The following is a 27,640-nucleotide window of genomic DNA, read 5'->3' as shown; positions in this document are numbered from 1 at the left end:
CCTGATCTCGTCTGATCTCGGAAGCTAAACAGGGATGGGCCTGGTTAGTACTTGGATGGGAGACCGCCTGGGAATACCAGGTACTGTAAGCTTTTAAGCGCAGGAGGCGCCCTATCCCCGCTCGCTCGCTCATTCCCCTGTTCACACGTGCAGTGCGGCTTGTCCGTCTGTTTATTTGTCAGCTTTGGCGAGACACGGGTGCTTGTGTATTAGCGTGAGCGTTTTTTATTCTGATCAGGAACAGTTTTACAAGTCCGCAAAGGATCGAGGAAAGGTTTATCGCCAGCTGAAAAGAGACACAGCGCTTCGGCTGTGGAGACTTGTTCGGCTGGCGTTCGGAGAGTCGCGTTTTTCAGAATTGTATTGAGATCGTTTTCCACAGAGCTCAGATGTCAAAGCACAGCAGCAGCTCTCCACAGCGATCCTCTATAGCGCCCTTTCTCCCGCAGCTCCGTCCTCATTGGAAGGAAGCAAGAGTGAAAGGCTGAAGTGAAATAGAGCGGGGACGAAGGCAGTGAAGAGAGAGAACGTGGAAAGAAGGAAAAACGCAAGGGAAAAAAAGCAGCGTCGTAAAAGAGGTGACGGAGCTGTCCTCTCAATAAGAAGCGTGCCATCGAGCCTTTCTCTTGCTTACGGCCACACCCCCTTGAGCACGCCTGATCTCGTCTGATCTCAGAAGCTAAACAGGGATGGGCCTGGTTAGTACTTGGATGGGAGACCGCCTGGGAATACCAGGTGCTGTAAGCCTTTAAGCGCAGGAGGCGCCCTATCCCCGCTCGCTCGCTCATTCCCCTGTTCACACGTGCAGTGCGGCTTGTCCGTCTGTTTATTTGTCAGCTTTGGCGAGACACGGGTGCTTGTGTATTAGCGTGAGCGTTTTTTATTCTGATCAGGAACAGTTTTACAAGTCTGCAAAGGATCGAGGAAAGGTTTATCGCCAGCTGAAAAGAGACACAGCGCTTCGGCTGTGGAGACTTGTTCGGCTGGCGTTCGGAGAGTCGCGTTTTTCAGAATTGTATTGAGATCGTTTTCCACAGAGCTCAGATGTCAAAGCACAGCAGCAGCTCTCCACAGCGATCCTCTATAGCGCCCTTTCTCCCGCAGCTCCGTCCTCATTGGAAGGAAGCAAAAGTGAAAGGCTGAAGTGAAATAGAGTGGGGACGAAGGCAGTGAAGAGAGAGAACGTGGGAAGAAGAGAAAAACGCAAGGGAAAAAAAGCAGCGTCGTAAAAGAGGTGACGGAGCTGTCCTCTCAATAAGAAGGGTGCCAGCGAGCCTTGCTCTCGCTTACGGCCACACCCCCTTGAGCACGCCTGATCTCGTCTGATCTCGGAAGCTAAACAGGGATGGGCCTGGTTAGTACTTGGATGGGAGACCGCCTGGGAATACCAGGTGCTGTAAGCTTTTAAGCGCAGGAGGCGCCCTATCCCCGCTCGCTCGCTCATTCCCCTGTTCACACGTGCAGTGCGGCTTGTCCGTCTGTTTATTTGTCAGCTTTGGCGAGACACGGGTGCTTGTGTATTAGCGTGAGCGTTTTTTATTCTGATCAGGAACAGTTTTACAAGTCCGCAAAGGATCGAGGAAAGGTTTATCGCCAGCTGAAAAGAGACACAGCGCTTCGGCTGTGGAGACTTGTTCGGCTGGCGTTCGGAGAGTCGCGTTTTTCAGAATTGTATTGAGATCGTTTTCCACAGAGCTCAGATGTCAAAGCACAGCAGCAGCTCTCCACAGCGATCCTCTATAGCGCCCTTTCTCCCGCAGCTCCGTCCTCATTGGAAGGAAGCAAGAGTGAAAGGCTGAAGTGAAATAGAGCGGGGACGAAGGCAGTGAAGAGAGAGAACGTGGGAAGAAGAGAAAAACGCAAGGGAAAAAAAGCAGCGTCGTAAAAGAGGTGACAGAGCTGTCCTCTCAATAAGAAGGGTGCCAGCGAGCCTTGCTCTCGCTTATGGCCACACCCCCTTGAGCACGCCTGATCTCGTCTGATCTCGGAAGCTAAACAGGGATGGGCCTGGTTAGTACTTGGATGGGAGACCGCCTGGGAATACCAGGTGCTGTAAGCTTTTAAGCGCAGGAGGCGCCCTATCCCCGCTCGCTCGCTCATTCCCCTGTTCACACGTGCAGTGCGGCTTGTCCGTCTGTTTATTTGTCAGCTTTGGCGAGACACGGGTGCTTGTGTATTAGCGTGAGCGTTTTTTATTCTGATCAGGAACAGTTTTACAAGTCCGCAAAGGATCGAGGAAAGGTTTATCGCCAGCTGAAAAGAGACACAGCGCTTCGGCTGTGGAGACTTGTTCAGCTGGCGTTCGGAGAGTCGCGTTTTTCAGAATTGTATTGAGATCGTTTTCCACAGAGCTCAGATGTCAAAGCACAGCAGCAGCTCTCCACAGCGATCCTCTATAGCGCCCTTTCTCCCGCAGCTCCGTCCTCATTGGAAGGAAGCAAAAGTGAAAGGCTGAAGTGAAATAGAGCGGGGACGAAGGCAGTGAAGAGAGAGAACGTGGGAAGAAGAGAAAAACGCAAGAGAAAAAAAGCAGCGTCGTAAAAGAGGTGACGGAGCTGTCCTCTCAATAAGAAGGGTGCCAGCGAGCTTTGCTCTCGCTTACGGCCACACCCCCTTGAGCACGCCTGATCTTGTCTGATCTCGGAAGCTAAACAGGGATGGGCCTGGTTAGTACTTGGATGGGAGACCGCCTGGGAATACCAGGTGCTGTAAGCCTTTAAGCGCAGGAGGCGCCCTATCCCCGCTCGCTCGCTCATTCCCCTGTTCACACGTGCAGTGCGGCTTGTCCGTCTGTTTATTTGTCAGCTTTGGCGAGACACGGGTGCTTGTGTATTAGCGTGAGCGTTTTTTATTCTGATCAGGAACAGTTTAACAAGTCCGCAAAGGATCGAGGAAAGGTTTATCGCCAGCTGAAAAGAGACACAGCGCTTCGGCTGTGGAGACTTGTTCGGCTGGCGTTCGGAGAGTCGCGTTTTTCAGAATTGTATTGAGATCGTTTTCCACAGAGCTCAGATGTCAAAGCACAGCAGCAGCTCTCCACAGCGATCCTCTATAGCGCCCTTTCTCCCGCAGCTCCGTCCTCATTGGAAGGAAGCAAGAGTGAAAGGCTGAAGTGAAATAGAGCGGGGACGAAGGCAGTGAAGAGAGAGAACGTGGGAAGAAGAGAAAAACGCAAGGGAAAAAAAGCAGCGTCGTAAAAGAGGTGACGGAGCTGTCCTCTCAATAAGAAGGGTGCCAGCGAGCCTTGCTCTCGCTTACGGCCACACCCCCTTGAGCACTCCTGATCTCGTCTGATCTCGGAAGCTAAACAGGGATGGGCCTGGTTAGTACTTGGATGGGAGACCGCCTGGGAATACCAGGTACTGTAAGCTTTTAAGCGCAGGAGGCGCCCTATCCCCGCTCGCTCGCTCATTCCCCTGTTCACACGTGCAGTGCGGCTTGTCCGTCTGTTTATTTGTCAGCTTTGGCGAGACACGGGTGTTTGTGTATTAGCGTGAGCGTTTTTTATTCTGATCAGGAACAGTTTAACAAGTCCGCAAAGGATCGAGGAAAGGTTTATCGCCAGCTGAAAAGAGACACAGCGCTTCGGCTGTGGAGACTTGTTCGGCTGGCGTTCGGAGAGTCGCGTTTTTCAGAACTGTATTGAGATCGTTTTCCACAGAGCTCAGATGTCAAAGCACAGCAGCAGCTCTCCACAGCGATCCTCTATAGCGCCCTTTCTCCCGCAGCTCCGTCCTCATTGGAAGGAAGCAAGAGTGAAAGGCTGAAGTGAAAAAGAGCGGGGACGAAGGCAGTGAAGAGAGAGAACGTGGGAAGAAGAGAAAAACGCAAGGGAAAAAAAGCAGCGTCTAAAAGAGGTGACGGAGCTGTCCTCTCAATAAGAATGGTGCCAGCGAGCCTTGCTCTTGCTTATGGCCACACCCCCTTGAGCACGCCTGATCTCGTCTGATCTCAGAAGCTAAACAGGGATGGGCCTGGTTAGTACTTGGATGGGAGACCGCCTGGGAATACCAGGTGCTGTAAGCTTTTAAGCGCAGGAGGCGCCCTATCCCCGCTCGCTCGCTAATTCCCCTGTTCACAGGTGCAGTGCGGCTTGTCCGTCTGTTTATTTGTCAGCTTTGGCGAGACACGGGTGCTTGTGTATTAGCGTGAGCGTTTTTTATTCTGATCAGGAACAGTTTAACAAGTCCGCAAAGGATCGAGGAAAGGTTTATCGCCAGCTGAAAAGAGACACAGCGCTTCGGCTGTGGAGACTTGTTCAGCTGGCGTTCGGAGAGTCGCGTTTTTCAGAATTGTATTGAGATCGTTTTCAACAGAGCTCAGATGTCAAAGCACAGCAGCAGCTCTCCACAGCGATCCTCTATAGCGCCCTTTCTCCCGCAGCTCCGTCCTCATTGGAAGGAAGCAAGAGTGAAAGGCTGAAGTGAAAAAGAGCGGGGACGAAGGAAGTGAAGAGAGAGAACGTGGGAAGAAGAGAAAAACGCAAGGGAAAAAAAGCAGCGTCTAAAAGAGGTGACGGAGCTGTCCTCTCAATTAGAAGGGTGCCATCGAGCCTTGCTCTTGCTTATGGCCACACCCCCTTGAGCACGCCTGATCTCGTCTGATCTCAGAAGCTAAACAGGGATAGGCCTGGTTAGTACTTGGATGGGAGACCGCCTGGGAATACCAGGTGCTGTAAGCTTTTAAGCGCAGGAGGCGCCCTATCCCCGCTCGCTCGCTCATTCCCCTGTTCACACGTGCAGTGCGGCTTGTCCGTCTGTTTATTTGTCAGCTTTGGCGAGACACGGGTGCTTGTGTATTAGCGTGAGCGTTTTTTATTCTGATCAGGAACAGTTTAACAAGTCCGCAAAGGATCGAGGAAAGGTTTATCGCCAGCTGAAAAGAGACACAGCGCTTCGGCTGTGGAGACTTGTTCGGCTGGCGTTCGGAGAGTCGCGTTTTTCAGAATTGTATTGAGATCGTTTTCCACAGAGCTCAGATGTCAAAGCACAGCAGCAGCTCTCCACAGCGATCCTCTATAGCGCCCTTTCTCCCGCAGCTCCGTCCTCATTGGAAGGAAGCAAGAGTGAAAGGCTGAAGTGAAATAGAGCGGGGACGAAGGCAGTGAAGAGAGAGAACGTGGGAAGAAGAGAAAAACGCAAGAGAAAAAAAGCAGCGTCGTAAAAGAGGTGACGGAGCTGTCCTCTCAATAAGAAGGGTGCCAGCGAGCTTTGCTCTCGCTTACGGCCACACCCCCTTGAGCACGCCTGATCTTGTCTGATCTCGGAAGCTAAACAGGGATGGGCCTGGTTAGTACTTGGATGGGAGACCGCCTGGGAATACCAGGTGCTGTAAGCCTTTAAGCGCAGGAGGCGCCCTATCCCCGCTCGCTCGCTCATTCCCCTGTTCACACGTGCAGTGCGGCTTGTCCGTCTGTTTATTTGTCAGCTTTGTCGAGACACGGGTGCTTGTGTATTAGCGTGAGCGTTTTTTATTCTGATCGGGAACAGTTTAACAAGTCCGCAAAGGATCGAGGAAAGGTTTATCGCCAGCTGAAAAGAGACACAGCGCTTCGGCTGTGGAGACTTGTTCGGCTGGCGTTCGGAGAGTCGCGTTTTTCAGAATTGTATTGAGATCGTTTTCCACAGAGCTCAGATGTCAAAGCACAGCAGCAGCTCTCCACAGCGATCCTCTATAGTGCCCTTTCTCCCGCAGCTCCGTCCTCATTGGAAGGAAGCAAGAGTGAAAGGCTGAAGTGAAATAGAGCGGGGACGAAGGCAGTGAAGAGAGAGAACGTGGGAAGAAGAGAAAAACGCAAGGGAAAAAAAGCAGCGTCGTAAAAGAGGTGACGGAGCTGTCCTCTCAATAAGAAGGGTGCCAGCGAGCCTTGCTCTCGCTTACGGCCACACCCCCTTGAGCACTCCTGATCTCGTCTGATCTCGGAAGCTAAACAGGGATGGGCCTGGTTAGTACTTGGATGGGAGACCGCCTGGGAATACCAGGTACTGTAAGCTTTTAAGCGCAGGAGGCGCCCTATCCCCGCTCGCTCGCTCATTCCCCTGTTCACACGTGCAGTGCGGCTTGTCCGTCTGTTTATTTGTCAGCTTTGGCGAGACACGGGTGCTTGTGTATTAGCGTGAGCGTTTTTTATTCTGATCAGGAACAGTTTTACAAGTCCGCAAAGGATCGAGGAAAGGTTTATCGCCAGCTGAAAAGAGACACAGCGCTTCGGCTGTGGAGACTTGTTCGGCTGGCGTTCGGAGAGTCGCGTTTTTCAGAATTGTATTGAGATCGTTTTCCACAGAGCTCAGATGTCAAAGCACAGCAGCAGCTCTCCACAGCGATCCTCTATAGCGCCCTTTCTCCCGCAGCTCCGTCCTCATTGGAAGGAAGCAAGAGTGAAAGGCTGAAGTGAAATAGAGCGGGGACGAAGGCAGTGAAGAGAGAGAACGTGGAAAGAAGGAAAAACGCAAGGGAAAAAAAGCAGCGTCGTAAAAGAGGTGACGGAGCTGTCCTCTCAATAAGAAGCGTGCCATCGAGCCTTTCTCTTGCTTACGGCCACACCCCCTTGAGCACGCCTGATCTCGTCTGATCTCAGAAGCTAAACAGGGATGGGCCTGGTTAGTACTTGGATGGGAGACCGCCTGGGAATACCAGGTGCTGTAAGCCTTTAAGCGCAGGAGGCGCCCTATCCCCGCTCGCTCGCTCATTCCCCTGTTCACACGTGCAGTGCGGCTTGTCCGTCTGTTTATTTGTCAGCTTTGGCGAGACACGGGTGCTTGTGTATTAGCGTGAGCGTTTTTTATTCTGATCAGGAACAGTTTTACAAGTCCGCAAAGGATCGAGGAAAGGTTTATCGCCAGCTGAAAAGAGACACAGCGCTTCGGCTGTGGAGACTTGTTCGGCTGGCGTTCGGAGAGTCGCGTTTTTCAGAATTGTATTGAGATCGTTTTCCACAGAGCTCAGATGTCAAAGCACAGCAGCAGCTCTCCACAGCGATCCTCTATAGCGCCCTTTCTCCCGCAGCTCCGTCCTCATTGGAAGGAAGCAAAAGTGAAAGGCTGAAGTGAAATAGAGTGGGGACGAAGGCAGTGAAGAGAGAGAACGTGGGAAGAAGAGAAAAACGCAAGGGAAAAAAAGCAGCGTCGTAAAAGAGGTGACGGAGCTGTCCTCTCAATAAGAAGGGTGCCAGCGAGCCTTGCTCTCGCTTACGGCCACACCCCCTTGAGCACGCCTGATCTCGTCTGATCTCGGAAGCTAAACAGGGATGGGCCTGGTTAGTACTTGGATGGGAGACCGCCTGGGAATACCAGGTGCTGTAAGCTTTTAAGCGCAGGAGGCGCCCTATCCCCGCTCGCTCGCTCATTCCCCTGTTCACACGTGCAGTGCGGCTTGTCCGTCTGTTTATTTGTCAGCTTTGGCGAGACACGGGTGCTTGTGTATTAGCGTGAGCGTTTTTTATTCTGATCAGGAACAGTTTTACAAGTCCGCAAAGGATCGAGGAAAGGTTTATCGCCAGCTGAAAAGAGACACAGCGCTTCGGCTGTGGAGATTTGTTCGGCTGGCGTTCGGAGAGTCGCGTTTTTCAGAATTGTATTGAGATCGTTTTCCACAGAGCTCAGATGTCAAAGCACAGCAGCAGCTCTCCACAGCGATCCTCTATAGCGCCCTTTCTCCCGCAGCTCCGTCCTCATTGGAAGGAAGCAAGAGTGAAAGGCTGAAGTGAAATAGAGCGGGGACGAAGGCAGTGAAGAGAGAGAACGTGGGAAGAAGAGAAAAACGCAAGGGAAAAAAAGCAGCGTCGTAAAAGAGGTGACAGAGCTGTCCTCTCAATAAGAAGGGTGCCAGCGAGCCTTGCTCTCGCTTATGGCCACACCCCCTTGAGCACGCCTGATCTCGTCTGATCTCGGAAGCTAAACAGGGATGGGCCTGGTTAGTACTTGGATGGGAGACCGCCTGGGAATACCAGGTGCTGTAAGCTTTTAAGCGCAGGAGGCGCCCTATCCCCGCTCGCTCGCTCATTCCCCTGTTCACACGTGCAGTGCGGCTTGTCCGTCTGTTTATTTGTCAGCTTTGGCGAGACACGGGTGCTTGTGTATTAGCGTGAGCGTTTTTTATTCTGATCAGGAACAGTTTTACAAGTCCGCAAAGGATCGAGGAAAGGTTTATCGCCAGCTGAAAAGAGACACAGCGCTTCGGCTGTGGAGACTTGTTCAGCTGGCGTTCGGAGAGTCGCGTTTTTCAGAATTGTATTGAGATCGTTTTCCACAGAGCTCAGATGTCAAAGCACAGCAGCAGCTCTCCACAGCGATCCTCTATAGCGCCCTTTCTCCCGCAGCTCCGTCCTCATTGGAAGGAAGCAAAAGTGAAAGGCTGAAGTGAAATAGAGTGGGGACGAAGGCAGTGAAGAGAGAGAACGTGGGAAGAAGAGAAAAACGCAAGGGAAAAAAAGCAGCGTCGTAAAAGAGGTGACGGAGCTGTCCTCTCAATAAGAAGGGTGCCAGCGAGCCTTGCTCTCGCTTACGGCCACACCCCCTTGAGCACGCCTGATCTCATCTGATCTCGGAAGCTAAACAGGGATGGGCCTGGTTAGTATTTGGATGGGAGACCGCCTGGGAATACCAGGTGCTGTAAGCTTTTAAGCGCAGGAGGCGCCCTATCCCCGCTCGCTCGCTCATTCCCCTGTTCACACGTGCAGTGCGGCTTGTCCGTCTGTTTATTTGTCAGCTTTGGCGAGACACGGGTGCTTGTGTATTAGCGTGAGCGTTTTTTATTCTGATCAGGAACAGTTTTACAAGTCCGCAAAGGATCGAGGAAAGGTTTATCGCCAGCTGAAAAGAGACACAGCGCTTCGGCTGTGGAGACTTGTTCGGCTGGCGTTCGGAGAGTCGCGTTTTTCAGAATTGTATTGAGATCGTTTTCCACAGAGCTCAGATGTCAAAGCACAGCAGCAGCTCTCCACAGCGATCCTCTATAGCGCCCTTTCTCCCGCAGCTCCGTCCTCATTGGAAGGAAGCAAGAGTGAAAGGCTGAAGTGAAATAGAGCGGGGACGAAGGCAGTGAAGAGAGAGAACGTGGGAAGAAGAGAAAAACGCAAGGGAAAAAAAGCAGCGTCGTAAAAGAGGTGACGGAGCTGTCCTCTCAATAAGAAGGGTGCCAGCGAGCCTTGCTCTCGCTTACGGCCACACCCCCTTGAGCACGCCTGATCTCGTCTGATCTCGGAAGCTAAACAGGGATGGGCCTGGTTAGTACTTGGATGGGAGACCGCCTGGGAATACCAGGTGCTGTAAGCTTTTAAGCGCAGGAGGCGCCCTATCCCCGCTCGCTCGCTCATTCCCCTGTTCACACGTGCAGTGCGGCTTGTCCGTCTGTTTATTTGTCAGCTTTGGCGAGACACGGGTGCTTGTGTATTAGCGTGAGCGTTTTTTATTCTGATCATGAACAGTTTAACAAGTCCGCAAAGGATCGAGGAAAGGTTTATCGCCAGCTGAAAAGAGACACAGCGCTTCGGCTGTGGAGACTTGTTCGGCTGGCGTTCGGAGAGTCGCGTTTTTCAGAATTGTATTGAGATCGTTTTCCACAGAGCTCAGATGTCAAAGCACAGCAGCAGCTCTCCACAGCGATCCTCTATAGCGCCCTTTCTCCCGCAGCTCCGTCCTCATTGGAAGGAAGCAAGAGTGAAAGGCTGAAGTGAAATAGAGCGGGGACGAAGGCAGTGAAGAGAGAGAACGTGGGAAGAAGAGAAAAACGCAAGGGAAAAAAAGCAGAGTCGTAAAAGAGGTGACGGAGCTGTCCTCTCAATAAGAAGGGTGCCAGCGAGCCTTGCGCCCGCTTACGGCCACACCCCCTTGAGCACGCCTGATCTCGTCTGATCTCGGAAGCTAAACAGGGATGGGCCTGGTTAGTACTTGGATGGGAGACCGCCTGGGAATACCAGGTGCTGTAAGCTTTTAAGCGCAGGAGGCGCCCTATCCCCGCTCGCTCGCTCATTCCCCTGTTCACACGTGCAGTGCGGCTTGTCCGTCTGTTTATTTGTCAGCTTTGGCGAGACACGGGTGCTTGTGTATTAGCGTGAGCGTTTTTTATTCTGATCAGGAACAGTTTAACAAGTCCGCAAAGGATCGAGGAAAGGTTTATCGCCAGCTGAAAAGAGACACAGCGCTTCGGCTGTGGAGACTTGTTCGGCTGGCGTTCGGAGAGTCGCGTTTTTCAGAATTGTATTGAGATCGTTTTCCACAGAGCTCAGATGTCAAAGCACAGCAGCAGCTCTCCACAGCGATCCTCTATAGCGCCCTTTCTCCCGCAGCTCCGTCCTCATTGGAAGGAAGCAAGAGTGAAAGGCTGAAGTGAAATAGAGCGGGGACGAAGGCAGTGAAGAGAGAGAACGTGGGAAGAAGAGAAAAACGCAAGGGAAAAAAAGCAGCGTCGTAAAAGAGGTGACGGAGCTGTCCTCTCAATAAGAAGGGTGCCAGCGAGCCTTGCTCTCGCTTACGGCCACACCCCCTTGAGCACGCCTGATCTCGTCTGATCTCGGAAGCTAAACAGCGATGGGCCTGGTTAGTACTTGGATGGGAGACCGCCTGGGAATACCAGGTGCTGTAAGCTTTTAAGCAAAGGAGGCGCCCTATCCCCACTCGCTCGCTCATTCCCCTGTTCACACGTGCAGTGCGGCTTGTCCGTCTGTTTATTTGTCAGCTTTGGCGAGACACGGGTGCTTGTGTATTAGCGTGAGCGTTTTTTATTCTGATCAGGAACAGTTTAACAAGTCCGCAAAGGATCGAGGAAAGGTTTATCGCAAGCTGAAAAGAGACACAGCGCTTCGGCTGTGGAGACTTGTTCGGCTGGCGTTCGGAGAGTCGCGTTTTTCAGAATTGTATTGAGATCGTTTTCCACAGAGCTCAGATGTCAAAGCACAGCAGCAGCTCTCCACAGCGATCCTCTATAGCGCCCTTTCTCCCGCAGCTCCGTCCTCATTGGAAGGAAGCAAAAGTGAAAGGCTGAAGTGAAATAGAGCGGGGACGAAGGCAGTGAAGAGAGAGAACGTGGGAAGAAGAGAAAAACGCAAGGGAAAAAAAGCAGCGTCGTAAAAGAGGTGACGGAGCTGTCCTTTCAATAAGAAGGGTGCCAATGAGCTTTGCTCGCGCTTACGGCCACACCCCCTTGAGCACGCCTGATCTCGTCTGATCTCGGAAGCTAAACAGGGATGGACCTGGTTAGTACTTGGATGGGAGACCGCCTGGGAATACCAGGTGCTGTAAGCTTTTAAGCGCAGGAGGCGCCCTATCCCCGCGCGCTCGCTCATTCCCCTGTTCACACGTGCAGTGCGGCTTGTCCGTCTGTTTATTTGTCAGCTTTGGCGAGACACGGGTGCTTGTGTATTAGCGTGAGCGTTTTTTATTCTGATCATGAACAGTTTAACAAGTCCGCAAAGGATCGAGGAAAGGTTTATCGCCAGCTGAAAAGAGACACAGCGCTTCGGCTGTGGAGACTTTATTAATAAGGCCCCTCAGTAGTTGAGATCTCTGTTATTCCCATCTAGAAACATGCAATCAGCATGTTATTGCTGAAGCAATAGTCACAACATTATTCCACACCTGGGTGAGATGCGGGTTATGATGACAGTCATGCTTTCTACACCTTATACTGAGCTCAGAAATGGACCAAGCGGACATCTCACGAGCAGATCCCTCCGCGTATAAGAAAGGCAACTTGTCTCAGCAAAAATACAAAAAGGCAAAAACCCCACACTTGGAATGCAAACCTACCCTAAAAAGGAAACACGGTTTTAAAACGAACTTGATTTTCCCCTGGAGAAACCTTTTTATGGACACACATCGCATCTATTACACATGTAGAACTAAATATAAAGATAAAACTTAATATAAGAAGTCATGACATATCACACATGACGAAGTCTGGTCCAGAATAAACAGTTTACACTGACCCACCTTTATTTACCCTGGTCACTCACTTCTATTAACTGTTTAACTGGGTAACAAATTAATATTTGTTTCAATTTGGGATCTACACCTGGGAGCCCTGAAATGTTGGCCAGAGGGGAGAAGCTGATATTCAGACGTGAGAATATATTAAAATAAAGGATCTGATGTTGTTTTTCACCTGTCTAATCAAAGCTTGTTCAAAAATTATCTGATTATAGGACACACGAGTTTATAATCATACTCATTCCACTTTTTAACCCCGTATATATGCACAATATGAAACGTATATACACTAAATCTCACGTGTGACTCCCATAATATACATTTCTTTACGAAAATTAGGAACACTTACTACAATTATCAACCCCCCATGACGAGGCAATATTTCATACCTTTGTTTCTTTGTGGGTTCAAAGTTCTGTCCTGTCGTTTCACACGTAATGTTTTGGTAGTTATCTCAATTTTCCTTTGCAATTATCTCCAAGATCATCATCAACTTTTTGTAAAACGCTATGCACAACTGATATTTAAAGAAAGTCCTGTACCAAAACGTCTTCGTAGGGAAAGACAACTTTTTTTCCTTACGTTAGTCGCTACACGGTTACTCAAAAAATCCATTCACCGCCTTTAAAAAAAAAGTTTCGTTTTTTATTGTGGTTCACTGACATTTCTGTCACAATTCTGAGGGACCCCAAATAAAATTCACTTGCCGGTATAAAGACGCCGGCGAGGATAAGACAGGTATCGAACCACCTGCGTATCTAGCGGACGTTTAAAATAAAAAAAATGGCGTGTAATGTTGCGAAGGGCTACTGTTTTTTTTATAGTTTGTCGATTGTAAGGGACGTGGGCCGCGACAGAAATACTGGACGGGGTGGGAAAAGGTTTATTGATGGTTTATTGTACCGCAACGGTCACAATTGACTCACCAGCAAAGATGGCGCCGAGGCCACATCGGCTCCCTCCCGCCCTGCCTCGCACCGAAGCTCGAGCTGCGGAGCGCGACGCCAAACCGCCAGTCCACGGGCGCGGGCGCCGGACATAGACGTCATAAACCCTTCCGAGGCGCAGGAATTATAGATCACTGTAGTTTCTTCTGGACCCGGGTTAGGGACAGTGTGCCCTCCGTGAGAGTCTTCTGAGGAAGCCAGTGTCTCATGGGTGTCCAGGCTTGGTACCATCTGTCCATCACAGGACACACAGACACACACACTCACACACCCTGGACAGGACACCAGTCCATCACAGGACACACACACACCCTAGATAGGACACCAGTCACTCACAGGATACACACACACACCCTGAACAGGACACCAGTCCCTCACAGGACACACACACAACCTGGATAGGACACCAGTCCCTCACAGGACACTCAGACACACACACTCACACACCCTGGACAGGAACCAGTCCATCACATGACAAACACACATTCACTCACACACCCTGGACAGGACAGCACTCCATCATAGGACACACACACACCAGGGCCAGTTTTCCCAGAAGCCAATTAGCCCAAAAGCCTGTCTTTGGACCCGAAGAACACAGGGAGAACATGCAGACTCCACACAGACAGCCCCCCCCCCCCCCCCCCGGGTCCAGACCCGAGCCCGGAGCCCCCCCGCGCTGAACCCCTCCGTACAGACGGCCGCACACAGCTCCGTTGTTCCCGATTCCCGAGGTGATCTGTTAAAAGAAGCCGGTGTGTTGCCTCCAGGTGACATTTCCTACTGGAGTCAGGACAGGAGGCTCTTCTGTACACAGAAGGGGATGGGGGTGGGGAACAAGCCGCCCAGCCCTGTGGTTGAAGCCGATACCCCGGCTTCTCTCCAGACACAGCTGGGTGAGCTCCTCCAGTCAGTACAGGGGGCTCTACTGTACACAGAGGGTGGCGGGGGTGTGGAACAACTCCTTTGTTCGGGGCCTTGGGGCATTCTTGTTGTGAAAGGCGCTATATAAAAAAAACTGAATTGAAATTGAATCTTACAGGTTTGGGTTTTTCAGAGATCTTGTCAGAGATCTTGTCTGACGTGCCCGTTTCAAAAACGTAACGACACTCCTCACGTCCGAGCGCCGCCGGTCTGTGACGTAACGTATCCTTACACAACCATGACGGTTTCATCATGGACAGCACGAAAGCCCGAAAAGTGGTTGATGTTTTAATTTGGCAACGCCACGATGGATCCCAGTTTTTTTTTTTATTTTGGAGGCCAAAAAGGACAAAAAAGGAAACGTCCGGAGTGGATCGATGGTCATCTCTGCGGTTGTTCTGATGTTCTGAAAAAACAAAACAAAAAAAAAAACGGCTCGCTTGCCCGGTCGTGTAGTGTTTCCACACCCCACGCAAATCAACTTCTCTTCGCCCCCGGGGGCTCGTCGCCCGCAGCACCCCTCTCACGTGATAGGGGCTTCCCCCGGCTGTGACGTACTTACCCTACCCCCTTCCGCCAACGTCATACCGAAGGTCGCGCTTCGGGCCGCGGCGATGTTGACGGACTGTCTTGTAGCGTGAGAAGGGTTTAAATTTCGACTTAAGGAGTTGGCCATCGTTATATTTCGCGAGGTATCATACGGGGGGAAAAAGAACATTTATATTTATCAACCTACTAGTAATACTGGGTGGATGTCACGTTCCCCAAAGTTCAGTGCCTCTCTCTAATAAAGTAGAAACGTGACATTGAACTCCGTTCGAAACAGGAGAAATCACCAGGACACGATACAACTGACGTCCGGAAAAGAAAAAAAGAACTCCTATTCCCATTTGTAATGACCCCGTAGTGTTTTTCCCGGTGTGCGCTCATCTTTCGGAGACCCGTTTCTCTCTGGTGTTTTGCTGTTGGAATAAATGCCGAGGTGACCCTTCTGTGTGGAGTCTGCGTGTTCTCTCCAGCGGGTCGTTTCCTACACCGCAGGGGCTGATCGAACCGGGGTCTCCCAATCGTCACAGAAGTGTGTGTCATTTTGGGTGGTGGTGGGGGGGTGCATCGGGGATACTGCGCCCCGAGGGGATAACCTCTCACCTTACTCCGGACGAAGGGAGAAGACCTGTACCTTCACGAGTCCGGGTTGTGAAAACTTCTTCTGGCAGTTCAAAACGTTTCGAAGAGACTACAGCGCTACCCTGTTTTCCATTTCTATCGTGTATTATTATACAGTCATAAGTATCTGTACTGATCACAGATCCCCCTCTCACTACCAGGACTGAAGCCCAGTGCAGCACGAATAATAATAATAATAATTAATCCGTCTGGACTCTCCACTCAGAGCTCTTCCCAGGTCAGGGGGATCCCCTCCAGCCCCCCCAGTGTGCAGCCCCCACGTGGATGATGCTCCAGTCCGCTCAGCACACAGCAGCTCTCAGTGGGGAGGAGAGCAGAGGGATGGAGCCAGTTCAGAGAGGGGGGGTGATAAGGAGGCCATGATGGGTCAAGACCAGGGGGGGAATCAGGCCAGGATACTGGGGTAACACCCCTACTCTTCTCCAGAGACACCCCGGGATTGTTAACGAGCACAGAGAGTCAGGACCTCGGTTTGACGTCTTATCCGAAGGACGGCGCCTGTTTACAGTCCAGTGTCCCCCGTCACTATACTGGGGCATCAGGACCCACACAGACCGCAGGGTGAAAGCGCCCCCTGCTGGCCCCACTCACACCTCTCCCAGCAGCAACCTCAGTTTTTCCCAGGAGTCTCCCCTCCAGGTACTGACCAGGCTTCTACCTGCTGGGCTCCAGTGGGGAGGGGGCTGCTAGCTGGGAGCTGCAGGGTGAGATGGCTGCTGGGCAAACGATGGCTAAAGAGCTTCCTAGGACACCCTGGAGTTCGTGGTCAACTTCCTTCTCTTCAGACGGAGGTGGCTTGAAATCTGTCTCGTTTCAAGGAGTATTGGACACGATGCCCCCCCTGCTTTAGCCCCGCTAACTGGTGGCACGCCGACAACGAGGGCTCTCGGCCTCAATCCATCAACCACAAACTCTCCGGGATGAAAGAGAAAGACAGACTCTGTTCGTTCGTTTCGGGGGGGGAGGGAAAAAACCAAAAGCTTTTTTTAAAAAACATTTTAATGATGCTTAACAAAAGAACAAAAATTACAATACAGATTAATGTCAAGGGACACACCCCCCCCCCCCCATCTTACGATCATCACAGGACCTTAAAATAATACTTAATAATACAAGGTCATGCAGACGATCTGAGGACTCAGGTGGAGATAATGTGAAAGTTTTCCACAGTCCAGTCTGGGGTCCCTCAGCTTCAGTCCAGACTGGGGTCTGGGGTCCCTCAGCTTCAGTCCAGACTGGGGTCCCTCAGCTTCAGTCCAGACTGGGATCTGGGGTCCCTCAGCTCCGGTCCAGTCCAGTCTGGGGCCCCTCAGCTCTGGTCCAGTCCAGTATGGGGCCCCTCAGCTCCAGTGCAGTCCAGTCCAGTCTGGTGTCCCTCAGCTCCAGTGCAGCCCAGTCTGGGGTCCCTCAGCTTCGGTCCAGCACAGTCTGGGGTCCCTCAGCTTCGGTCCAGCACAGACTGGGGTCCCTCAGCTTCGGTCCAGACTGGTGTCCCTCAGCTTCGGCCCAGCACAGACTGGGGTCCCTCAGCTTCGGTCCAGACTGGGGTCCCTCAGCTCCAGTGCAGTCCAGACTGGGGTCCCTCAGCTTCGGTCCAGCACAGACTGGGGTCTCTCAGCTTCGGTCCAGACTGGGGTCCCTCAGCTTCAGTCCAGCACAGTCTGGGGTCCCTTAGCTTTGGTCCAGTCCAGTCTGGGGTCCCTCAGCTTCGGTCCAGCACAGCCTGGGGCCCCTCAGCTCCAGTCCAGTCCAGTCTGGGGCCCCTCAGCTTTGGTCCAGCACAGTCTGGAGTCCCTCAGCTTCGGTCCAGCACAGACTGGGGTCCCTCAGCTTTGGCCCAGCACAGACTGGGGTCCCTCAGCTTTGGTCCAGCACAGACTGGGGTCCCTCAGCTTCAGTCCAGCACAGTCTGGGGTCCCTCAGCTCCAGTCCAGTCCAGTCTGGTGTCTCTCAGCTCCGGTCCAGTGCAGTCTGGGGTCCCTCAGCTTCGGTCCAGCACAGTCTGGGGTCCCTTGGCTCCAGTCCAGTCCAGTCTGGTGTCCCTCAGCTCCAGTCCAGTCCAGTCCTTGGTGGGGAAGGCGACTCCGATCTTAGCTGGCACAGAACCAGGAAAGGAACCTGGAAAGAATATTGTTATTGCAGGTGTGAGGGACACAGACACGGACATCACCATGACATCAAACAGCAAGAGGAGACTCCTTCTTGAATCACAGACACGACCGGGCGGCGTCCCCCTGTCTGCTCACCTGCACCTCCTCTTCTTCTTCTTGTCCTTCCCGGCAGCCTGCTCCTCCTCTCCCTCGCTCTTCCTCTCCTGACACACGGTCTCCGCCGCCTCCATCGGCTCGTCCTTATCATCTGTCTCCACCGACATGCAGCTCAGGGACTTTAAAAAGACGCACCAGCACTTCTGAAGCAGAGACAGGAGAGTCACGTTAAGAGTCGGACTGGACACTCCAGGACATGAACACTGCACTGAGAGAGAGAGGGGTTCATACACACACACTGACTGGACACTCCAGTACATGAACACTGCACTGAGAGAGAGAGGGGTTCATACACACACACTGACTGGACACTGGACAGGAGTAAAGAGAGAATCAGAGCATTACCCACTTTCTTTTTCTTCTGTCTCACAGGAGGTGGTGATTGGACCTCCTCCAGCTGGAGTCCGAGTAGGGAGAGAGGGGGCAGGAGAGGGACAGCACAGGGAGAGAAAGAGAGAGACAGGTGAGTCAAGTGTCCCAAGAGTACAGAGACTCTGCTGAGATCACACTCGCAGTGAGTGAGCCTGGGTGTAGCCCACTAATACTGACCCACTGTACACCATAGGACAGAGAAGAGGAGGAGGAGAGAGACACACTGCCTAGACACCACAGGACAGAGAGGAGGAGGAGAGAGACACACTGACTGGACACCACAGCACAGAGAGGAGGAGGAGAGAGACAGTGACAGACAGGGCTGACAAGACAGACAAGATGGCGAAACTCCACCACAGACAGGACAGGAGGCAGGGTGGGACCAGCACTGACCTTCTTCCTCTCTCCTGCCGGAGGAGCTGTCTCCACCTCCTCTTCCTCCTGCAAGTCAAGAGACAGGCTGAGAGAGAGACGGGCTGGTGGGACATCGGCGAACAGAGCTGAAGGCAGAGAGCCGGGGAGACAGGCCCAGCTGGGACAACGCAGGACAGACAGAGAGACAGACAGAAAGGAAGGAGAGAGAGACACAAAGATGAAGGCACAGAAAGACAGCAGGCAAAGAGAAAGATTGAGATTGAGGGACAAACAAACCGAGAGAGAGAGCGGAAGGAGAGAGAGAGAGGAAGGAGAGAGAAGGACAGACAGACTGACAGACGGGGCTGAAAGAGAGAGAGACAGAGAGGCAGGGACAGACAGACAGCAGGACGAGAGAGAGACAGAGATCGAGGGACAATAATTTGGTTTCGAAATTTATTCTGAAAATATACAATCATTCACTCCTGAAAAATATCGAGTTCAAATTATACATTATGTACAATATTGTAATCAACATATGGCTAATCATCAAAAATAAAAAAAACTGTACTGGGGGACACAGCTGGCTGTGCTGTTCTGGACAGAACACACTGAGGTCCAGTTTCCACCTCCTGCAGGATCAAACAGCACCTCCACTGGCTCTCCAGTGAACAGAGGGACAGACAGAGAGGCTTCAGGCTGCAGGGTGACATTGTCTCTGTGAGCTGAAAGACAATCAGGACAGAGGATGATATAAGAACACACTCTGTCAAGAATATAGAGCCCTCTAGTGATCCTACTGTAGACCTGCTCACCACCCACAGTGACGATCACAGTGCTGATACTGCTTCCATTAAGGTCCCTCACTGTGTAGTTGCCCTGATCAGCTGGAGTGAGGGAGCGGAGTGTCAGAGAGCTGTTCTGCACTGACACTCACTGTTCGTACCTGGGGCCAGGGAGCCCTGCGCTGCTCAGTAAGACTATACGATTCCGGACAGATCGTGCAGGATCAAACAGCACCTCCACTGGACCAGCAGTGTGGAGGGGGGAGACAGAGAGGCACCAGGCTGCAGGCTGTGGACTTCTGAGTGAGCTGAAAAGGGACAGGTAGAAACATGTTGAATATTTAGTTTTACAACAATACCTTGAGTTTGGACTGCGATCAGCTTCATTTTGTATTTCAGCTGTGAAAATGCAATTTCAAAAATGCACGCCACAGTCATGTTAGGTTCAAGTTACAGTTGCATCACAACTCAATACATTTGCAATTCACTTCTGAGATAATTGTTCCTGGTGTTTGTGTTGTGTATGCCTTGCAATGGAGGGGTGAGAAATAATGGACTTATTACATTATAATGAATAATAATTGCTTACACTTATATAGTGCTTTTCTGGACACTCCACTCAAAGCGCTTTGCAGGACATGGGGACTCCCCTCCACCACCACAAATGTGCAGCATCCACCTGGATGATGGGACGGCAGCCATAGTGCACCAGAACGCTCCCCACACACCAGCTATGAGTGGGGAGGAGAGCAGAGTAATGAAGCCAATTCATAAATGGGGGTTATTAGGAGGCCATGATTGGTAAGGGTCAATGGGAAATTTGGCCAGGACACTGGGGTAAAACCCCTACTCTTTTCGAGAAACACCCCGGGATTTTTAATGACCACAGAGAGTCAGGACCTCGGTTTTACGTCTCATCTGAAGGACGGCACCTGTTTACAGTTTTTCCAGTGTCCCCGTCACTATACTGGGGCATTAGGACCCACATGGACCACAGGGTGAGAGTTCCCCCTGCTGGCCCCACTCACACCTCTTCCAGCAGCAACCTTAGTTATTATTGTGAAGAATGAAAGAATATTAGGAACATGAAAAGGTTGAATGTTTTAAATGCGTTTTTTTACTGAAACATCCGCTACAGAGATGCGCACACACGTCATTACAAACGCACACCTGCACAGAGACGTCCTCAAGCGCCTTGTTCACAATTATGGGCTCCAATAGGAACAAAAAACGCCAGCCTGACAACTCGAGCATTCAAACCAAGAACCCAACACGTACTTATGTTGGCAGCCTGTGCAGAAAAGCAGAAAGAACCACAAGCCTTCTCTATTGGGAGGAAAAACACACACTCCCTCTCTCACACTCCTGATTTCCTTAAATAGCTCATTCTTCATCTCTGGCTCCTACATACAGTATAGCAGCGCTCAGTCTGCTTTGAATAAGCCATAAATCTAAGATTTGTTTTATCTGTTCCTCTTGTCTAGGCCTAGAGCTGCTTTTCATAAAAGAGCTGTTTGCATAAATAGCTAGGGTTACAGCTGAAGACACCAGCTTCATCCCCCAGTGTGTTATACGTCGGGAGCAAGAGAAGAGGGCCAGGCCGTGCCTTTTCATAGATTTTTCTTCTGAAAAGTCAGTTTCTCAGAGGCAGATTTAGCCCCTCATGCATTGTAGAGAGATAGACACGCCCGCGCGCGAACAGTTAGAGCTGCACCCTCACACAGAGTCAGACCCGCACAGACACGTCCTCTTGTTTAAACAAATACACAAACCTGACGGCGCTCACAATGATCCAGACACACACACACACACACACACACACACACACACACACACACACGACATCAGTAGTCACTCTTGCACACTGGACCCCAGCTCAGTCCTCACCTCCAGCTCCTGCAAACCGCTTCGAACAAACTGCATTAAGAAAATTAGGTTGCGTTCCGGTAGCAGGCCATCCTGGGCACCAGTGTGAGTTACACACTCATTTGTAAAAGCCCTTCCGCATCGTCGGGCATGCTTCACAGTGCTGGACCTGGGGTGTGGGTGCTGTCTGTGTGGAGTTTGCATGTTCTCTCCCTGGTCTGTGGGGGTTTCCTCCAGGTGCTCCAGTTTCCCACAGTCCAGGGACAGGCTGCCACTTTCACTGGGCAGTGCACCGTCACCGTGGCAGCATGGTGGGTCGGATCTGATTTCAGTCTTTATTTCCTTTTTTAGAGATCCTGTAACCAGGACCTGTTCACTGCCATGACGGACACAAGGAACAATAAAGCCGAAGTCTTGTTTCCCACAAGAAACAACAAAACCGAAGTATTGTTCGATGTGCCGGTACAAACTTTTAGGTTATATAGTCCTTCCTTGCTGCTTCAGACGTCATTCGGTGTTATGGTAAGGGGGGGGTCGTGGTATTTGGCCAGTTAAGAGACCCTGGCCAAATGGTCAGTTTAAGATTATGCCCCCTCGCATCTGGAATCCTTATCAGTTAACCCCCTTTCCTGCCATAAACCCCTGTTGCTTAGAAGTCTAATTTTCAGGCAGAACTGACTTAAGTTATCCCTATTTACATCTTGTCTCTTACTTCAGCCCTCTTCCATTTGCTAGTTAAAAGTTGTACAACCCATTTGTATGCGACAAAAGAAGCCAGTCTGTTTCCACCCGGTTTCGAACCGAGGGCCTTTCGCATGCGAGGCGAACATGATAACCACTACACTACGGAAACAGTGGTAAGATGTGCCCAGCGGCCCAGTGCTGAGCTTCGCCAATGCGTTTCAGCTGCTTCCAGTGCCTTTATTGGAGTGCGCTGATGGACCGTGCTCTCTCTCCAGAGACCAGCACGCCTGTCATGGACGGAGCAGGAAAGGCGGCGCCACATTCTACAGCCCTCTCCACGCAATCGGGCTACTGAAGTGGAGAAAATCGCCTCTCCAGAAAGTGCAAATATCATAGAGGTAGAGGTAGGGAGAGAGGAGGAGTACAAATTCAAGCAGAGGCCTGAGTGGAGCACTGTCGTATGGCCCTGACATCAATCCCTCAACTCTCTGCATAAAGCAGTGTCTTATGGCCATAACATCCCACCCCCACCACTCTCAATGGAAAGCACTGTCGTATAACCATGACATCCCACCCCCACCACTCTCTGCATAAAGAAGTGTCGTATGGCCCTGACGCCCACCCCTCCACTCTCTGCGTTAAGCTGTGTTGTCAGGCCCTGACATCCCACCTCCGCCACTCTCTGCGTAAAGCAGTATCTTCAGGCCCTGACATCCCACCCCCGCCACTCTCTGTATAAAGCAGTGTCATATGGCCCTGACATCCCACCCCCACCACTCTCTGTGTAAAGAAGTGTCGTATGGCCCTGACACCACCCCTCCACTCTCTGCGTTAAGCTGTGTTTTCAGGCCCTGACATCCCACCTCCTCCATTCTCTGTGTAAAGCAGTGTCATATGGCCCTGACATCCCACCCCCACCACTCTCTGCGGAAAGCACTGTCATATAGCCCTGACACCCACCCCTCCACTCTTTGAATAAAGCAGTGTCGTCAAGCCCTGACATCCCACCCCCGCCATTCTCTACGTAAAGAAGTGTCATATGGCCCTGACACCCACCCATCCACTCTCTGCGTTAAGCTGTGTTGTCAGGCCCTGACATCCCACCTCCGCCACTCTCTGTGTAAAGCACTGTCGTATGGCCCTGACATCACACCCCCACCACTCTCTGCGTGAAGCACAGTCATATAGCCCTGACGACCACCCCTCCATTCTTTGCATAAAGCAGTGACGTCAAGCCCTGACATCCCACCTCCGCCACTCTCTACGTTAACCCCTGTTAACTCGCTTGCTGAATGATCTCTCAAGAAATCCCTGGTGAGATTCAACAGGTGTTTTCTTCAACAGCCACTAAAAGTCTGATGACCTTCTCTGGATTTCCTGAATATGATGTAAAATTAGTTCAAATCATTTGGTAGTTAACAGAACAAAATGCTTTGGAGGTACATTTAAAACAGCAGAGCAACACTGTAGCACTTCGTGTGTGACTGAGTTTAATTGTGTAAACCTGTCTCTCTATGAACACGAGCAAAGAGTTCTCACTCAACAGAAGATTGCGATGTGAGCACAATAATGTAAGACATCTGGTGATGCCAGGGATTGAACTCGGAACTTCATACATGAAAACCATTGAACTACATCCCCTATGGCACAGATGGTGGAACTGACTTAAAGATGTGCATATGTTCACTGACCACAATCCACCCTTCAAGAATAATTGAAATGAATAATTTATTTTTATATCCAGTCACATGGGCGACGGTGGTTGATTCTTCAATGGGGGAGAGCGTTTTTCTACCTCCTTACTCGACTGTCTTTCAATTATGTTTTCCTTGAAATCTTTTTGCATCTTTTAAGTGCTTGCGATTAAATTACGCATAGAAAAACAGCAGTACAGTTGATGTTCATGGACCGATGCACACAACTCCAGTGATAAAGCCCTGTCTGTAAATATTGTAGAAGAACGTTAAAGGGCGAAACAACGCTCCAACCACGGGAATGGTAACAAGAAGGATCGTGTTCTTATTTAATATGTGCTTTTGAATTGCCTTGTCAATACACACAGGCTTTAGAGATGGACAAATAATTTACAGTGGTGTTTGTAAACAAAGATGGAACATGTTTTTTTCTATACCAGGAAGAAAGGAGCAGACTCTTAAACTTTAAGAGACAGAAACAATACCTCATCACAGCTAACACTAATTAAAACAACATCACAACAGAAGAGTGAAGCCTTGGGTGAATCAAATTAGTTTTCATTGGTCGTCTGTGTCTTCATAACTTTGTAGGTGAGAGAGAGGATTGCGAAAATGTGCGGGTGCTTCTTAGAAGTGTGTTGGTAGTACAGGTGACTTCCAAATAATTGAGCCGGGTTTTAATCCCGGCCAGTGCATCCCCAAACCTTTTCAAGATAATCATTTATCCGGTAGCACATCTCCTGAAACTAACATTCGAGGTAGGAAGCGTGCTCTTAAACACCAAAACACTCAAAAAGGAAGAAGCAGATCTCTGTACACAAGACAGTAGTGCGATATTAGAATTTCTGAGTTCTTGATGGATTCAGGCTCCTTCTCAGAGGTCCTTGCTCGCCAAATAACTTTACATCTGAGGAAGAGCACCACGGAAAAAAAACCCAACTCAACAAGCGAGCGTGTTGGTTGCTCTTGCTCTTAATGCAAGGAGCTGTTTTTTTTCCTTGCAATAATCATTATTAACCAAAAACAGCAGCACAGGTAAGTCGCATTTGTGATTATGTCACTTCTCTGCTTCAGCAAGGTCAATAAAAGACTCTGAAAGTAGTAAAGCAAAACTGAACTCAAAATCATATTAGGAATTCTGAGCGATATCTCCATACAGGTAATCCAATAAGAACGTTTAAATATTTGAATATAATCTCTCTATATATTTCGCTGCTTTTTACCCGGAGTAAAACTATTGGATTGAAGGAATGCTAACCGCTGGGTTAAAATGTATAGTTGTTATTTGGAGAAATCTGTAAACTCGTGATCTTATATGTTTTAAAAGACAGCACAGGGAAAAACGACAGTGCTGATTATTTTCCGGAGACGGAGCACTGATGACCTCTCCGAGCTGATTGATAAAGCCCACCCAGTGGATACTCTAGCAGAACGTCAAAGAACATTCACCTTTGTATCCAAAGAAACCACAGGAACAACATCAGGAAGCACAATCAATTCCCCTTTTAAATCTTTCCTGTAAGGTATGCTATGTGAATCCATGAAGTTAATCCTCTGATCTCTTTTGATCACGAACAAAGTATTTCTGATGGAGCGCTATGTTCAAAGATTTAATAAGCTTTACCCCTGCCAACGATTCGGCGTGAAGAATTAAAAGTTTCACAGACAAAAGCAGCTCACCACCACAGCCAATATTAAATGTACTTGCCGGTACACTATCATGTGCACTGCCTTAAAAGTGATCTCGGCAGACGTTGTTCCCTACATAAAGCTGAACGTGCCAAAGAGAATTTCTATTGAGAAAAAATATTTTTTCTGCCTTGATGTTAAGCCTGTCTTTTAGAAAGTCTATCTCTAAACACCTCCCGCAGCCTAACAAAAAGCGCTTTTACTGATTGTATTGCAGGTCTTAAAACATTAATATTTGGCAGCAGTGGGATTCAAACCCACGCCCCCAGAGAGACTGGAGCCTAAATCCAGTACCTTAGACCACTCAGCCACGCTACCTTCCTCCATACCCATCTTCACATTGCTGGCTTGGACTAGGGGGGGCTTCAGCTCTTGTCGTCAGATCTAATGATATCATGACATGTGGAAGTGACTGCACCTTCATCTTCCGAGATGCTTTCAATAACACAAACGCTACTTTCACTGGCACAAACACAGCAATAATGAAGGTGGTGGGATTCATCCTTTGTGCTGTTTGTAGGGGTGTAACTCTACGGTGATCTGCTGACTTGAAGAGCAAAAATCAAAATCCTCTGCTATTACTGTTGCTTTTTTCATAGTTTCTTCAAATCCTTCATTTGAACGTAGATTTTGAAGGATATTGATGATAATACCACATAAATTGTGGTTTTCTTGTGATCGCCAATTTTATTCAAATAACAGCCTTTTTTACAGTTCCTTGTGTGTTTCACAAGGTATAATAGCCCCCTTCGCATCCTCAGCTAACATATTTTAAAATTACAATAGCTTATACAGCATGCATGTTTACATTTATATTAAAATTAAAGTAAATATACAAGAATACATACAGTGCTAACCCAATAATTCTTGTCAGGTTCTGCAACAAATCTGCGTTGTTATTTTAACATGTTTCAGCTGAGGGTGCAACAGGAGTATAAATGAATTTTCCCGCCAGCCATTCAAAGACCAAATTCCATGAGTGAACATTATTTTCTCAGATGTTGCCGGCATTGGACTTTGCCGGTGGTATTGAATTATGTCCACAACTGTTGTAGTAGTTCCTTCTTGAAATTCGACACGTGCAAAGCACTCGTAATATCATAGGTGTTAAAGTTCGCTGAGTCTATTCGAGTCATGGTGTGTATCCCTGCCTATCATTGGGAGACGGGTAACTTTTTTACACTCAGATTCCAATCTTCAATGCTTTGTGTGAGAGCTTACATAACTTTCATTTTCTCACAATTTCTGACGATTGTTCCAAAGGGGCACCCTGTCAATTCCGAATACTTTTCAAAAATCTGCCTGCATGTTTGATTATTGTCATTTCACTTAGAAAAAGTTCAATATTGATCATAACTAAAGAAAATAATGATCACGAACAAAAAAGGGATAAAGATGCAAGTCGATCTTGAATCAGAGCTGGGTGAAATGGGCGTCTGTTCTGATATGGTTGTATGAGAAACAGGAGGAATCGCCAATCTCCTATAGAACATGAGTTGAATCAGGAGTGAGACATTTAGTATACTCGTGCATATGTCAACGCCTGACCTACATCGTAAAACTAACATTAAGTTGTCAGAGACATTCATTTATATACAAACAAGAGACAGACCAAGTAATAATTCTACATTAGTTCAGGTGGGTAAACCTGAACTAACTAACTAATAAACCTTTTAATAATTCTACATTAACGTGTCCTACATTGATCAGACTAATTGACATGGTCTGATTCAGAGCCTGTGCAGTTCGTGCTAATTACAACAAGGACAGTTCTGATCCCTCATCACCGAACTGAACACAAGTTCAGCTGTTCTCCAGTTTTGTTACGCATGGTTTTTCATTGCAATTGAGTTCAGAGCTGGAGCTGATCTCCAGACAGTACAGTGTTTTGGGTAAGTTGTCGAAATTCGCATGAGGCTGCAGACAACTTACCCAAAGTGTTTTCTATAGCTTTCAGGTGGAGTTCATTTATATAAAACAACGTAAGTGGTATAAACGCAACAAGCCAGACGGCAGTCCAACTTATAATTTTCTGACGCGAGGCCTGACGCGTTATTCATTATGCCACTGACCCTGCTATTGTAGTGCTAAAAAACACGTTTTCTACATTTATGTCTGTTCACTCTAAAAACTCTAAAAAGGACAAAGGGTTTGTGTGTCCCGCTAAAATTCCGCTTCATTTCGAATGCAAATAAAAACCGTTTTGTTCCAAGAAATCATAGATTTGTCACATCCTTCATACTATACTTCTCTCTTGTATTAGTAAAGCATTTTGATTTAAACTGAACAATATATGAAAGGTTTCATCTATACACTTACACATAATAAGTATACGAATAAATACTCGGAAGAAGCCGCAGCTCAGGTATTAGAGAGATTTAAAATCGGATCGGAGGATTTAGAGTCCAGACTGCAAACCAACAGCTTACACAGGTCTTTTATAGAACCCTTTTGATTTCCTCTACTTTGTCCCTGTGATGTCATTGTCCTGCTCGCAGCCGAGCCCGACACACGTCTGGTTTCTGTCGCTTGACGCACACCCTGCGGTCCATGCGGGTCCTAATACCCCAGTACAATGAAGGGGACACTAAACTGTAAACAGGTGCCGTCCTTCGGCTGAGACGTAAAACCGAGGTCCTGACTCTGTGATCATTCAGGAGAATGGTGGTGGTGGAGGGGAGTCCCCATTACCTGTAAAGCGCATTGAGTGGAGTATCCAGAACAGCGCTATATAAGTGTGCGTAATAATAATAATAATTATTATTATTATAATTGTAATGTAAAATGCAATAAAAAAAATATCAAACTTTGATTCAAAATAGATTAATGTAAAAACTGATAAAGCTAATGCTTTTTTCAGGGCTATAGCTGCAGCTGCGAGAAGGTTAAAAGCGCACAAGTGATCTGTCTTTCGTCAAAGTAATTGCCGGAGCAGTAAGACGCAGA

General features: G+C 49.3%; 16 non-coding genes and 4 pseudogenes across 16 annotated transcripts in view; 18 read left to right on the top strand and 2 right to left on the bottom strand.

The window, feature by feature from the left end:
• LOC148670027 (5S ribosomal RNA) overlaps nt 1–92 on the top strand; it is a 119-nt gene extending 27 nt beyond the window's left edge. Inside the window, exon 1 of the ribosomal RNA XR_015938633.1 lies at nt 1–92. This exon is cut by the window's left edge and continues 27 nt beyond it. This is a non-coding gene — a ribosomal RNA (5S ribosomal RNA).
• A 536-nt stretch (nt 93–628) lies between these two features.
• LOC148670026 (5S ribosomal RNA) lies at nt 629–747 on the top strand. Its single transcript, XR_015938726.1, has one exon. It is a non-coding gene; the product is annotated as a 5S ribosomal RNA (ribosomal RNA).
• A 537-nt stretch (nt 748–1,284) lies between these two features.
• LOC148670025 (5S ribosomal RNA) lies at nt 1,285–1,403 on the top strand. The gene has a single exon (XR_015937777.1). It is a non-coding gene; the product is annotated as a 5S ribosomal RNA (ribosomal RNA).
• Nucleotides 1,404–1,940: 537 nt separating this feature from the next.
• Nucleotides 1,941–2,059, top strand: LOC148670024 (5S ribosomal RNA). The gene has a single exon (XR_015938302.1). It is a non-coding gene; the product is annotated as a 5S ribosomal RNA (ribosomal RNA).
• Nucleotides 2,060–2,596: 537 nt separating this feature from the next.
• LOC148670023 (5S ribosomal RNA) lies at nt 2,597–2,715 on the top strand (annotated as a pseudogene).
• Nucleotides 2,716–3,252: 537 nt separating this feature from the next.
• Nucleotides 3,253–3,371, top strand: LOC148670022 (5S ribosomal RNA). Its single transcript, XR_015938632.1, has one exon. It is a non-coding gene; the product is annotated as a 5S ribosomal RNA (ribosomal RNA).
• A 536-nt stretch (nt 3,372–3,907) lies between these two features.
• LOC148670021 (5S ribosomal RNA) lies at nt 3,908–4,026 on the top strand. Its single transcript, XR_015937197.1, has one exon. It is a non-coding gene; the product is annotated as a 5S ribosomal RNA (ribosomal RNA).
• A 536-nt stretch (nt 4,027–4,562) lies between these two features.
• Nucleotides 4,563–4,681, top strand: LOC148670020 (5S ribosomal RNA; annotated as a pseudogene).
• A 537-nt stretch (nt 4,682–5,218) lies between these two features.
• Nucleotides 5,219–5,337, top strand: LOC148670019 (5S ribosomal RNA; annotated as a pseudogene).
• Nucleotides 5,338–5,874: 537 nt separating this feature from the next.
• LOC148670018 (5S ribosomal RNA) lies at nt 5,875–5,993 on the top strand. Its single transcript, XR_015938631.1, has one exon. It is a non-coding gene; the product is annotated as a 5S ribosomal RNA (ribosomal RNA).
• Nucleotides 5,994–6,529: 536 nt separating this feature from the next.
• Nucleotides 6,530–6,648, top strand: LOC148670017 (5S ribosomal RNA). The gene has a single exon (XR_015938725.1). It is a non-coding gene; the product is annotated as a 5S ribosomal RNA (ribosomal RNA).
• Nucleotides 6,649–7,185: 537 nt separating this feature from the next.
• On the top strand, nt 7,186–7,304 carry LOC148670016 (5S ribosomal RNA). The gene has a single exon (XR_015937776.1). It is a non-coding gene; the product is annotated as a 5S ribosomal RNA (ribosomal RNA).
• Nucleotides 7,305–7,841: 537 nt separating this feature from the next.
• Nucleotides 7,842–7,960, top strand: LOC148670015 (5S ribosomal RNA). The gene has a single exon (XR_015938301.1). It is a non-coding gene; the product is annotated as a 5S ribosomal RNA (ribosomal RNA).
• Nucleotides 7,961–8,497: 537 nt separating this feature from the next.
• Nucleotides 8,498–8,616, top strand: LOC148670014 (5S ribosomal RNA). The gene has a single exon (XR_015938396.1). It is a non-coding gene; the product is annotated as a 5S ribosomal RNA (ribosomal RNA).
• A 537-nt stretch (nt 8,617–9,153) lies between these two features.
• Nucleotides 9,154–9,272, top strand: LOC148670013 (5S ribosomal RNA). Its single transcript, XR_015937775.1, has one exon. It is a non-coding gene; the product is annotated as a 5S ribosomal RNA (ribosomal RNA).
• Nucleotides 9,273–9,809: 537 nt separating this feature from the next.
• On the top strand, nt 9,810–9,928 carry LOC148670012 (5S ribosomal RNA). The gene has a single exon (XR_015937774.1). It is a non-coding gene; the product is annotated as a 5S ribosomal RNA (ribosomal RNA).
• Nucleotides 9,929–10,465: 537 nt separating this feature from the next.
• On the top strand, nt 10,466–10,584 carry LOC148670011 (5S ribosomal RNA; annotated as a pseudogene).
• A 537-nt stretch (nt 10,585–11,121) lies between these two features.
• On the top strand, nt 11,122–11,240 carry LOC148670010 (5S ribosomal RNA). Its single transcript, XR_015938516.1, has one exon. It is a non-coding gene; the product is annotated as a 5S ribosomal RNA (ribosomal RNA).
• Nucleotides 11,241–21,407: 10,167 nt separating this feature from the next.
• Nucleotides 21,408–21,480, bottom strand: trnaa-cgc (transfer RNA alanine (anticodon CGC)). The gene has a single exon. It is a non-coding gene; the product is annotated as a tRNA-Ala (tRNA).
• A 3,450-nt stretch (nt 21,481–24,930) lies between these two features.
• On the bottom strand, nt 24,931–25,012 carry trnal-uag (transfer RNA leucine (anticodon UAG)). The gene has a single exon. It is a non-coding gene; the product is annotated as a tRNA-Leu (tRNA).
• Nucleotides 25,013–27,640: the final 2,628 nt, after the last annotated feature.

The sequence above is a fragment of the Lepisosteus platostomus genome, chromosome 5 (genome assembly GCF_059453375.1).
Source record: "Lepisosteus platostomus isolate fLepPlt1 chromosome 5, fLepPlt1.hap1, whole genome shotgun sequence".
Classification (NCBI taxonomy): domain Eukaryota; kingdom Metazoa; phylum Chordata; class Actinopteri; order Semionotiformes; family Lepisosteidae; genus Lepisosteus; species Lepisosteus platostomus.
This window is presented reverse-complemented; position numbering and strand designations above follow the sequence as displayed.